The following is a 13,601-nucleotide window of genomic DNA, read 5'->3' on the forward strand; positions in this document are numbered from 1 at the left end:
GGTATAGACCAGGAGAGGGTGTATATCAGGAGAGGGTGTAGACCAGGAGAGGGGTGTAGTTCAGGAGAGGGGTATAGACCAGGAGAGGGTGTAGATCAGGAGAGGGTGTAGACCAGGAGAGGGTGTAGACCAGGAGAGGGGTGTAGTTCAGGAGAGGGGTATAGACCAGGAGAGGGTGTAGATCAGGAGAGGGTGTAGACCAGGAGAGGGTGTAGACCAGGAGAGGGGTGTAGTTCAGGAGAGGGGTATAGACCAGGAGAGGGTGTATATCAGGAGAGGGTGTAGACCAGGAGAGGGGTGTAGTTCAGGAGAGGGGTATAGACCAGGAGAGGGTGTAGATCAGGAGAGGGTGTAGACCAGGAGAGGGGTGTAGACTAGGAGAGGGGTGTAGTTCAGGAGAGGGGTATAGACCAGGAGAGGGTGTATATCAGGAGAGGGTGTAGACCAGGAGAGGGGTGTAGTTCAGGAGAGGGGTATAGACCAGGAGAGGGTGTAGATCAGGAGAGGGTGTAGACCAGGAGAGGGGTGTAGACCAGGAGAGGGTGTAGATCAGGAGAGGGGTGTAGTTCAGGAGAGGGGTGTAGACCAGGAGAGGGTGTAGTTCAGGAGAGGGTGTAGACCAGGAGAGGGTGTAGACCAGGAGAGGGTGTAGATCAGGAGAGGGTGTAGACCAGGAGAGGGTGTAGACCAGGAGAGGGGTGTAGACCAGGAGAGGGTGTAGACCAGGAGAGGGTGTAGTCCAGGAGAGGGGTGTAGTTCAGGAGAGGGTGTAGACCAGGAGAGGGGTGTAGACCAGGAGAGGGTGTAGTTCAGGAGAGGGTGTAGACCAGGAGAGGGTGTAGACCAGGAGAGGGTGTAGACCAGGAGAGGGTGTAGATCAGGAGAGGGTGTAGACCAGGAAAGTGGTGTAGTTCACGAGACGAGTGTAGACCAGGAGAGGGGTGTAGTTCAGGAGAGTGGTGTAGACCAGGAGAGGGTGTAGACCAGGAGAGGGTGTAGATCAGGAGAGGGTGTAGACCAGGAAAGGGGTGTAGTTCACGAGACGAGTGTAGACCAGGAGAGGGGTGTAGTTCAGGAAAGGGGTGTAGTCCAGGAGAGGGTAGAGGGCTGAATGAGGGAGGAGAGCTGGAGGAGAGGGGGGAGGCCTGGAGGAGGGAGGGGGCTTAAGGAGAGGGAGGAGGGCAGGAGGAGGGGTGGGCTGGAGGACACAGTTGTCACCCACCCAGGGCCCAGGATCCACGCCCAGTGTCTTTGCCCACCTTTGCGGTCAAGGCCTCCTTAACCCATGAAGCCCCCGTCCCTGAGCAGGGAGGCCGTCTCCCAGCACGGGACCATAACCTGCGTCCAGGGCCCACACTGACAGCCAAGGAGGGTGCCAGCATGCTTGGTGGGATGGAGGTGCTGTTCTGAGAGGGAGGAAGGGAAGGAGAGAGAGAGGGAGGGAGGGAGAGAGAGACAGAGAGAGACAGAGAGAGAGACAGAGAGAGACAGAGAGAGACACAGAAAGGCACAGGGAGAGACTGAGACAGAAAGCTCTGACAGGGAGGGCAGGAGAGATCTGCTATGGCCAGACATGGCCTCTGGGAGTGGCTGCCTGCTCACCTCCAGGCCCTGGGGCTGACCGCACCCTGGTGGAGGGCTGTGGTGTTGCCAGGGGACTCGTGGCCCCTGGATGCCTTAGGTGCATCCCCAGGCACCACAGACCTCAGCAGTGCGGGGACAGCTCCCACCAAGTCCCAGCCTGCAGCTGTGCGTGAGGCGGGGAGGGAGCCAGACCCAGGGCAGGAGCTCAGGGTGGGAATGGCCTCAGATACCTCGGGACACAGCGCCACCACCTGGCCAGCGGCAGGTCCACAGGTTGAAGTCCAGTGTCCACTGTTGATGGCTGAGTAGTTGTCCACCCTGTTTCGGATGCCCGGGAGGGGTGGCCCGGCAGGGAGAGCCTGGGCTCTGAATTGGCGGATCCCATGGGCACTTGGCCCGAGGAGGAGGAGAGCGTGGCTGGGGCTTTGGGGCCAAGCCCTGGGTGCCATCCAGAGCTGCAGAGGGGCAGGGTGGGCAGGTTGATGGCTCTCAGGGCCACAGGGACCAGATCAGGCAGGCCAGGGGTCTGGGGCAGAGCCAGCCCTGCCATTCCAAGTGGTGATAGTGAGAACAGCCATGGTCTCAGCCCTAGGCCCCCCGCTGCTTCTACCACCTCACACCTTCCGGGTCTCCTCTGCAGGGGAGGGACAGATGGCATGTCACCCACTCCGTATCCGCTGGGAGAGCGGGGACTGTGCTCACCCAGCGTGGGGCGAGGGCAGGGCCAGCCAGGGCCCCTAGCCAGGCCCCTGTGTGGACCCCCCGCCCCGTGCCATCAGGGCCCTGATGAGGGCGCCCTGTGCTGTGTTCTTGTGGTCTGGCTCTCGGTGGTCAGAGAGAAGCTCCTCACCCCTGGAGGCCTAGTATGTGACAGACTTGAGAGGAGCAGCCCTTCTGAGCTGAGCCCTTTGGCAGGGAGGTGGCTGCCCTGCTGGGCCAAGCCCCGCCCTCCACCCCGCCCCCATCCGCAAGAAGCTGGCATTTTCCACTGGCTCAGCTACCTAGGGAAAGTCGCTATGAAGATACATTGTTAATGAGGATTGAGATCGCCACTTCGTGTTCCACGCACATGAGTCATTTGAACTTGTTCTTCTTAGCAGTAGAAGGAAACTGAAGAAAACGACATGGTTTCTCTCATAAATTATCGAAGGGCTCAGAGAAGATGCAAATCCAACATTGACGAGAGCAGTCAGTCCCAGCGCGACACTCAGAGGCCAGCATGCATGCCATGAGGCATTGTGCTGACCTAATCCATCACCCTGGCAGGAGGCCAGGCCGGGCTAGAGGGCCTGACGTGGGGAGTCCAGACCCCAGAGCCCTGACAGAGCCTGTTATCCAAACAGCGCCTCTGTGACCTCCCCTTCTACATGTTGTATCTTCTCCAAATGAATATGCCCCGCTAAGCTTGAGCACCATCGAGCCATCTCCACCTGGTCAAGCTGCGCGCACTGAGAACGTGGACCTTGGCAGGTTTGGTGCACAAGGCTCGGTGGTGAGGAGAGCCATGCCTCCAGGCCTGCCCACGGTCTCTCCAGTCTCCCACGCCTGTCCCCCGGCCACCGGCACGTGACCTCCGTCACTGACCGTCATGCGTTGGGATGCACCTAGACTCAGTGCGGCTTGGTCCGCTCGCCTCCCGGGTCCATTGTTTTTTTTTCTCCACTGCTGAGCCACAGGCCCTTGTGCAGAGGAACTCGCTGTCATCCACGGGTGGGGACGTTCCAAACGCCGCTGTAACCAGCAGAGCGGAAAGGAACAGTTACGTGCGCGTCTTTGTATGTGTATTTACTTATATCTTGGGTAAATATACGTGAGTAGAGAATTTGCCTTACATGTTAGCGATACAGTTGCATGTGTATATGTGTGTGCTTGCATGCACATGTCTGGGCATGTATGCATATGCTTACTATGTTCTTTTCTTGGGAGGGATGAATGTGTGGGTGCATACTTGCATGTATGTACACACAGGTGTGTGCATTCACCATGGTTCCTGTTTGGGGAGGGATGAGTGGTATTGGTGTGTGCGATGTGCATGCATGCATGTGCCTGTGTGTGCTGAGTGTGTCTCGTGGGGAGGGATGCATGCCGCAGAATGCTGAGAATGAGGCTCAGATTCCAGCAGTCTGAGTTCTGACCCCATTACTGCTCAGTGCTGGGGCAGAGACCTGACAACGCCCCCAGGCGGTCACGCGTTAAAGGGCAGAGCCTGCTCAGAACGAGCCAGTGGCTGCAGAGCAGCTACACGGCCACCTTCATTTCCCCACGTGTATGTTGCACTGCTGCCGCTCAGTTACAGTTAGCCACCGCTGCCAGGCTTGGCGGCAGGCTGCAGTCACTCCTGGGAGAGCCAACGGCTGCCGCTGCTCTGGACACCTGGACGAGGGACTGCTGGGGGGCATGTGGCACTGCGTGGGGGTGGGCACTGGGCCCATGCTCTCCTTGTTGGGAGGGAGGGACTCCAGAGGGGCTCTGAGGGGTGCCGGTCTTGGCAAGGACTGTGAGACGCTGCCCGTCCATCCTTGTGCAGTGCTGCATTCATTCCTGTTGGCCTTCCTCTGTGCGCGTAGGACTGATGTCAGAGGGACACCACATCCCGCTGCTGTGGTCACCGGCTCCTCTGGGCGCTTCCTGTGCCTTTTCCGAGCAAAGCCAGGCAGGGTCCCCCGTTTCGCTTTTGGCCAACCAGCACAACTCTGATTTCAGGCAAAATCTCGGGATTACATGGAAGGAAAAGCAGCAGCCAGGCTGTAGAGCAGGGCCGGAGTCGCCTCGGTGTAGAGAGGGACGTTCTCCCTTCCTGAGAACGAGGGGACCACACAGGACAAGTTAGTCCCCAGAGGACACCTTTGCCCAGTGGAGTTTCACTCTGCTAGGAGAAGCTTCTGGAAGAGCCATCTTGTCCAGGTAACACAGGGTTATATGGGAAGGAGTGCCCCGTGCACAGAGCTGTGACATAGGGGCTGGGGGTCAGAGCTGGGCAGGCTTCACCAAGAGCTAGGAATCCTGTGAGGAAGCCTGGCACGGAGGCAGGGAGCTGAAAGGATCACCACCTCTCCACTGCGGCCACCACGGCCTCTGCACACTCGCCACAGGCCGGAACGTCCATGCCAGCCAGGCGAGGCCTCAGCGATTTTCCACGGACACCCAGGGGAGCCAGGCGAGGCCTCGGCGACGGTCCACGGACACCCAGGGGAGCCAGGCGAGGCCTCGGCGACGGTCCACGGACACCCAGGGGAGCCAGGCGAGGCCTCGGCGACGGTCCACGGACACCCAGGGGAGCCAGGCGAGGCCTCGGCGACGGTCCACGGACACCCAGGGGAGCCAGGCGAGGCCTCGGCGATTTTCCATGGACACCCAGGGGAGCCAGGCGAGGCCTCGGTGACGGTCCGTGCTTCCTTCTGGAATATTCAGGAGACGGCATGAGTGACCTGTACCCCACAGCTTTTCTGTGCCTCCAGAGCTGGGGACTGTGTTCCTGCCCTGTGTCACATGCACGGCCCGGAAAGACCAGCCTGGCAGGGAGGACGGGTGCTGGGGCTGGCAGCAGGGGCTGCCTGGAGGACAGCAGACGAGGAGAAGACCTGGCTGTCCTCCAGGCCAGCGGACCACGACTGCCAACAAGCTCTGGAGAAGTGGCCCTCAAGAGTCAAGACTGCGACCTGGGATAAGTGCATTCACACCACGTCCCTTGTCCAGGTGCTGCGAAAACACACGCAGCAGCTCGCTCGCCTGTGTGGGGGCCCTGGGGTGTGGCTGTGCTGGTGCTCTCTCCACCCTAGCTGGTCCCGCAGCTTCCCCCTGCCCCCTCTCCCCTGCCCTCTCCCCTCCCCTCTCCCCTCCCCTCCCTTCTCCCCCTCTTCCTCCCACCCTCTCCCCTGCCTTCTCCCCCACCCCTTCCCACCCTCTCCCCTGCCTTCTCCCCCACCCCTTCCCACCCTCTCCCCTGCCTTCTCCCCCTCCCCTTCCCACCCTCTCCCCTGCCTTCTCCCCCTCCCCTTCCCATCCTCTCCCCTGCCTTCTCCCCCTCCCCTTCCCACCCTCTCCTCTGCCTTCTCCCCTCCCCTCTCCCTTCCCCTCCCTTCTCCCCCTCTTCTTCCCATCCTCTCCCCTTGCCTTCTCCCCCTCCCCCCACCCTCTCCCCTGCCTCCTCCCCCTCCCCCCTCTCCCCTTGCCTTCTCCCCCTCCACCTCAAAAATAGTATTTTTCATTTTAATTGCAAGATTAGTGTAGAATTATGGATCCAGTCCATCCCCACCTATCTAGGTGAGTGTCCCAGTAGACAAGTTTGACGGTAGTGATAATATTGATTCATTAGCAAGATTTATTAGCAAAGAATTTTAGAAATAAAAGATTCCTTACAAGGAAGGATTGTGAAGGTGATTGCCTTAAAATATAATCTATATTGGGAATTAATGACATAATATGTAATTTGGAGCAACTAGCTAATTTGATAGAATCATTTTGTCAGAATTCTAGGAAAATTATGCCTTAAATCTTCTTAAATGTTCAAAACACTTTAAAATATTTGAGGAACATCCAGCTGTGTGAAGATTGCTGTATGGAATTAGGCTCACCCCTGCTCCCCTCCTCAATTAGGAGCACGAGGTGGCACCCGCCCTTGACTGTGCTCTCCTCACGCGCAGCTGTTCAAAGCAAGGCCTGACGTGACTTTTGTGGCTACTGCTACAGGCAGCCATCACGCAGGCTTTGCAGGTCCTGAAGGCTGGAGGTCAGATGCACTTCTGTGGTCAGGATGGGGGCCGGGGCCGGGTGTGATTCTGTGGTCAGGGGTGGGGCCAGGGTCGTGTGTGATTCTGTGGTGAGGACGGGGGCAGGGGTCGAGTGTGATTCTGTGGTGAGGACGGGGGCCGGGGTCGAGTGTGATTCTGTGGTGAGGACGGGGGCCGGGGTCGAGTGTGATTCTGTGCGAGTATGCACATGCCTTTACACACCCCATGCCCACGGGTGTCCACTCACAGCCCCACTTACACATTCCCACTCTCACATACACACCAACATTTTGGGACTCTTGCTGACACCCACTCTGGCGGCCGGACCACTCCAGCTTCTGCCGGCGTCCACGCTGGCGTCATCAATGGTGTCCTTGCCGGTAGCCACACCAGTGTCCATGCTGATGTCCATGCCAGTGTCCACGCCGGGGTCCATGCTGACGTCCACGCTGGCATCCACATTGGCGTCCACGCTGGCATCCACGCTGGTGTCCATGTCAGTGTCCACGCTGGCATCCACTCTGGCGTCCACACCGGTGTCCTCATCAGCGTCCACGCCGGGGTCCACGTTGGCATCCACGCTGGCGTCCATGCCGGTGTCCTTGCCGGTGTCCACGCTGGCGTCCACACTTGCGTCCGTGCCAGCATCCACACTGGTGTCCCTGCTGGTATCCCTGCTGGCGTCCACGCCATGACAGCCTTCTTTACAATTGGGAGAGGAGCAGATGCACACACCCGTCCCCTGGGAAGGCAGGACTGAGCCCTGGAAGCCCTGGCTGGCTATTCAAGAGGCGTGGTTGTGGATCTGTGACCCTGAGGAAAAAGCAGACGTTCTGTTCCTTACTCCATTCAGCAAGTGGCCACTGGGCAATCGTGGATGGTGAGGCAGCCCGCGTGGTCCCCAGCAGAGCTGACAGACAGAGGCCCCATCCTCAGGGAACACCAGGCCTAGTGCAGGACAGAGAGCACAGATGGACATTCACATAGGTTACAGGGAGCTGGCAGCTGTCTTGTTTGACAAGGAAGAGCCACAGAAACAAGGCAGTCCCCCTGGGGAGTCTTGAGGGGAGGGGACGCTTACCAAATGATGGTGGGGCAGCCAAGTTTGGCATATCATAGAAAAACCCAGACTAGCCTGGAGCCTGGAGAGAGTTCTGAAAGAGGGACAGGCCCAGGGCAGGAGTGTTGGGAGGGGGGCTCGGCTAAGTGGACTGCAACTCACCGGGACAGCCAAACAGAGGCCATCTGCTGGCCCAGTGACCCTGGCATGGGTGACAGTGGGGGGGGGCTGTGGGTGAGGCAAGATGCCAATGAAGAGCAGGCCCCACCGGCTTCTAGGAAGGTCTTCCCCATCTAGGCAGCCATAGTGCTGTCCAATGTCAGAAGGAAACTGAGGCAGAAACACAGGCATCCTCTGCCCAGGCCCCGCCTTCCACACTTCTGTGCCCACAGCAGAGAAGTGGAGGAAGCCAGGCTCTGGAAGCCTCTTTTTTCCTCTCTGCTTCTGCATATTTGGTTTAGTTCATTTGTGTCAGGATCTTCTTCTATTTTCAAAATATCATCCCCTATGCACTTGAGGAAAGTAACCAAAAAAATTGTCATTTAAGAAAAAATAGACTCTTTTTCTTGCTGTTTGGGTTGCACTGCTTTGTTGTAACCAGTGTTTGGCTGCCAAAAGTGTACCTGCTAATTTTAACTGTTAAAGTTTATGGTTTCAACCATTTTTATGATGCTCAGCAACGTGAACTTGACAAGTGTACTGTTAAAATGTCCACGCAAACACTGATTTATCATGGAAGACCTTTTCTTCACCATTGCTAAATCAACTCATTTCCACTGATGTTTATTGTCAAAGACATTAAAAAAATTATGACAAGAGAACCTAGCAGTTTCTGTAACTTTGCAGCTGTCACCAAAATTGTTCGAATCACATGGAAATGTGCATTAAAACTATTCTTATTAAAGAGCAGGAATCATGTATTCCATTTACAGTCAGAACTATTAACCTGGTCCACAGTGAAATGGGAACTTGGCTGCGTTGGGCTGTGCAGCTGGCTGGAGGGCCTCGCTGAGGCCGGGTGGACGGCTGCCTCTCACACCGAGGCTCTTAAAGGCAGAGCCTTGACGCTCTTTCCAGAAACACAGACGCGTGGGGGTGGGCATCGGTTTGCTGAGCCTCCACCATGCTTATGTGCTCACCTGGAATTCACCGCGATGGCCCCTGGCCTCTTCAGGCGCTGAGCAACAACAAACAGTTTTTGGAAAGCACGAATCGTTCAGGGAAGACGTATCTGTGACGATGGATCAGGTGTACAGACGTCCATCTGGGCTCGTCAGGGATAGCAGGCCTGCACGACGTTGACACCTGCACACGTGGCACTGTCTGTTATCTTGTCATATGTTATCATTTGTGATATGTAGGTGAATCTGCCATCAGGTGAACACCCACTGGTGACCATGTCCATGGTGGGGCTGAACACACACACGCACGCGCGTGCGCTCGCACATGCACACATGCACACGCACACGCACACACTGTCTCCTTGCATGCCTGTGGTTCTTTCAAGGTCACGCTGGCATTTTTGCCTCCCAGGAAGCCTCAGGGTCAGATCCTGCTTCTCATTTCCCACTGGTGTCACATCTGTACCTGTGCCAGGTCCCCAGGACCTGGCTTTTGGTGCTTGTCCCCTGACTGGACTGTAGTCCCTGTAGGCAGAACCGCACCTTCCTGCCCAGCCAAGAAGGAGCATGGGAGAATTTCCACGGCAGGCTCCCCTTTTCCTGTGACTGCCATGTGGAGATATATATATATATATATATATTTTTTTTTTTTTTTGCCAGTCCTAGCCCTTGACTCTAGGCCTGAACACTATTCTTGAACTTTCTCAAGGCTAGCGCTCTACCACCTGAACCACAACACTACGTCCAGCTTTTTCTGTGTATGTGGTACTGAGGATTGAACCCAGGGCTTAGTGCATGCTAGGTAAGCACTCTACCAGTAGGCCATGCTCCCAGCCCCTGCAGTGTAGATTCTTGTTCTTCTTCACACCCTGGCGCCCCAGTAGAGAATCCAGACTCTACCCTCGCTGCTGGACCACAGGCCAGCTCGCCTCTCAGGGGGCAGCGCTTGCAGGCACACACAGCCCCCTGGCGTTCAAGCCCTGAAAAAATGTCTAGTCTTCCATCTGCTCAGCGGTGCAGAATATCCAGATAGACTCCAACTCTGATTGGGGGTCTAGGTTTGATAAAGTATTTGATCATTACAAACTTTTAAAAATACAAGCTAAAACAAAGCAACCCACTAAACAGTTCAACCTGCTCCAATTATCCCCAGGCAGGGCAGCTCCCGCTCCCTCTCCCTCTTCTTCCTGTGTTATTGTTCCCACTGAACAATAGACTCAAGTTAATAAAACCCAATTAAAGACCCAAGGAAGTGGTTTGTAATGGCTCAGATGGAGTATCTGCTCACGGATAATTAGCGTAAGGAATATAAATGTCACCAGGTGAATGGTGCACAGCTCCTACCTGGGCAGGGCCACTGCTGACCTCGAGTATGGCCACGTAGAGATTTCCAGAAAAAAACACCACCGTCTAGTCTCCAGTTGAGAGAGCTGACAGACAAGATTCTCTCTCCCGCGTGAGGAGTGGAGGACTGAGCGGCTGGGCTGCGCACAGGCTGATTTCATCTCCTTAAACCCATCCACAGCTTCCGCCATGCACCTGGCTGGTAACAAGCCAATTAGTGGCAGTGAGTGAATTAGTTTGAGTGTGTAGATGAGGCACAGACTGAGGTTACAGTGGCATCATTTCAAACAGACCCTTTGAGGACGTGCTTTCTCAAAATGCTTACAGAACCATGGAGCAATTAAACCACGTTCAGGAAGAGCAAACCACGGCCTGCCATCTCCCGCAGGTGGTACGGCACTCGGAATTCCATCGACTCGGATTCCGGATCCATGGTTCATGCTGGATCCCTGCTTGAGCTGGTCCCCGGCGTTTGGACCAGAGGATGGGTTTCCATCTTCCTGTCGACCTCCTGGGCGGCTGCTGGGCTTCCTGGGGGCATGGACGCTGCCAGGTGGGGCACTGGAGCCATGCCCGAGCATGTGTGTGGCCTGAGGCACGCTCACACTTCTCACACCTTCTCCTCCCCAGGGCTCCGGAGGTGGCAGGAGCCAGGGAGGCATCCTGGGACGCAGTCTGCACCCACAGAGCAGCTGCCAGTCCCAGGAGAGGGCAGTGGCCGGTCCTTTCTGCCTGGATGGAAGGAAGCAGGCAGTGGACCCCTCGGGCCTTGCAGCTGGGTGCACACACAGCTCAGCCCACGCCGAAGGAGCCCAGGGCTCTGCCTGCAATTTCCAGGGCTGGCCACCACGGGCTGCCGTCAAGCCTGACCAGTGCAGTCCAGCGAGGGACGCATTTATATCAAGCTGCAGGGCACTGGGACACCTTCCGTGAACATTCCCATGGGCCTGAGCTCAGCCGTGGCGCCCCTTCAGGTCCTCAGGTCAGGAAGACCCGGGACTGCCGATGCCGTCTCCTGTCCTCTCACCATCTTGGGCTGCAGCGAACATCTGTGCTTTCTGGGAGGAAGCGTGAGTTTCGACCGCTCTGACAATTTCTGGCTGTCCTCCACCTGGCAGGCAGCCGTGTGCCGCCCGTTGCCATGGGATTGTTGAGATCTTTCACCTGCTGGCTGTGTGTGTGCTCACACCTGAGGGGCACTGAGTAGTTGACTCCCCCAGGAGCACAGATCAGGCACAAAGCGCCCAGAGCTGGGCGGCACTGGATACAGAATACAGGAGGGCTGTGTGGTGACACGCCGGGCCCTGCCGGCTCACCAGGGACACGGCTTTATTTCGGTCTAGAGATACAAATTCAGATACGTCGTGAGGAAGGAGGTGGAGATCATTTCCAGGTACCGCCCAGGGCGCCTGCTCCCTATCTGTGAGTTTACACCTTCCAGAGGGGAGAGGAGACGCCCTCGCCTCACAGGAGACCAGATGGCTCCCAGGATCAGAGCTGAGATCCACCAGCCTCAGGGGGTCCCCGCCTGGGTGAAGCACCTCCTGTGCGGGCAGGCTGCCTGCTACCCTGCAGCCACACCCAGGCCACCTTGCCCCTACCTTCCCTTCCCTTCCCAGAAGCCCAGAAGAGGAGAAATGCCCAAATATTCAGACTGTCAGGTGCACAGACAACTCACCACGAGAAATTCCTACTTGCAAGGTTTGGTGGACTTCTGTTTGCAGAGTGATAGACCACCCTATCATCTCTCATGAGGACTCTCCAGTGGACCATCCTGTCGTCTCTCATGGGGACTCTCCAGTGGACCGTCCTGTTGTCTCTCATGAGGACTCTCCGGTGGACCGTCCTGTCGTCTCTCATGGGGACTCTCCGGTGGACCGTCCTGTCGTCTCTCATGGGGACTCCCCGGTGGACCGTCCTGTGGTCTCTCATGATGACTCTCCAGTGGACTGTCCTGTCGTCTCTCATGAGGACTCTCCAGTGGACCGTCCTGTCGTCTCTCATGATTACTCTCCAGTGGACTGTCCTGTCGTCTCTCATGAGGACTCTCCCGTGGACCGTCCTGTCGTCTCTCATGATTACTCTCCAGTGGACCGTCCTGTCGTCTCTCATGAGGACTCTCCAGTGGACCGTCCTGTCGTCTCTCATGAGGACTCTCCAGTGGACCGTCCTGTCGTCTCTCATGAGGACTCTCCAGTGGACCGTCCTGTCGTCTCTCATGATTACTCTCCAGTGGACCGTCCTGTCGTCTCTCATGGGGACTCTCCAGTGGACCGTCCTGTCGTCTCTCATGGGGACTCTGCAGTGGACCGTCCTGTCGTCTCTCATGGGGACTCTCCGGTGGACCGTCCTGTCGTCTCTCATGGGGACTCTCCGGTGGACCGTCCTGTCGTCTCTCATGGGGACTCTCCGGTGGACCGTCCTGTCGTCTCTCATGGGGACTCTCCAGTGGACTGTCCTGTCGTCTCTCGTCATTACTCTCCAGTGGACTGTCCTATGGTCTCTCATGAGGAGTCTCGGGTGGACCTTCCTGTCGTCTCTCATGACACTCTACAGTGGACCGTCCTGTCGTCTCTCATGATTACTCTCCAGTGGACTGTCCTGTCGTCTCTCATGAGGACTCTCCAGTGTACCGTCCTGTCGTCTCTCATGAGGACTCTCCAGTGGACTGTCCTGTCGTCTCTCATGAGGACTCTCCAGTGGACCGTCCTGTCGTCTCTCATGAGGACTCTCCAGTGGACTGTCCTGTCGTCTCTCATGAGGACTCTCCGGTGGACCGTCCTGTCGTCTCTCATGATTACTCTCCAGTGGACCATCCTGTCGTCTCTCATGAGGACTCTCCAGTGGACCGTCCTGTCGTCTCTCATGATTACTCTCCAGTGGACTGTCCTGTCGTCTCTCATGAGGACGCTCCAGTGGACCGTCCTGTCGTCTCTCATGAGGACTCTCCAATGGACTGTCCTGTCATCTCTCATCATTACTCTTCAGTGGACCGTCCTGTCGTCTCTCATGATTACTCTCCGGTGGACTGTCCTGTCGTCTCTCATGAGGACTCTCCAATGGACTGTCCTGTCGTCTCTCATGATTACTCTCCAGTGGACCGTCCTGTCGTCTCTCATGAGGACTCTCCAGTGGACCATCCGGTCGTCTCTCATGAGGATTCTCCAGTGGACCGTCCTGTCGTCTCTCATGAGGACTCTCCAGTGGACCGTCCTGTCGTCTCTCATGAGGACTCTCCAATGGACTGTCCTGTCATCTCTCATCATTACTCTTCAGTGGACCGTCCTGTCGTCTCTCATGATTACTCTCCGGTGGACTGTCCTGTCGTCTCTCATGAGGACTCTCCAATGGACTGTCCTGTCGTCTCTCATGATTACTCTCCAGTGGACCGTCCTGTCGTCTCTCATGAGGACTCTCCAGTGGACCATCCGGTCGTCTCTCATGAGGACTCTCCAGTGGACCGTCCTGTCGTCTCTCATGAGGACTCTCCAGTGGACTGTCCTGTCATCTCTCATGAATACTCTCCAGTGGACCGTCCTGTCGTCTCTCATGAGGACTCCCCAGTGGACCGTCGTGTCGTCTCTCATGATTACTCCCAAGTGGACCGTCCTGTCGTCTCTCATGATTACTCTCCAGTGGACCGTCCTGTCGTCTCTCATGAGGACTCTCCAGTGGACCGTCCTGTCGTCTCTCATGATCACTCTCCAGTGGACTGTGCTGTCATCTCTCATGATTACTCTCCAGTGGACTGTCCTGTCGTCT

The sequence above is a fragment of the Megascapheus bottae genome, chromosome 19 (assembly GCF_031878675.1).
Source record: "Megascapheus bottae isolate mThoBot1 chromosome 19, mThoBot2.hap1, whole genome shotgun sequence".
Taxonomy (NCBI): domain Eukaryota; kingdom Metazoa; phylum Chordata; class Mammalia; order Rodentia; family Geomyidae; genus Megascapheus; species Megascapheus bottae.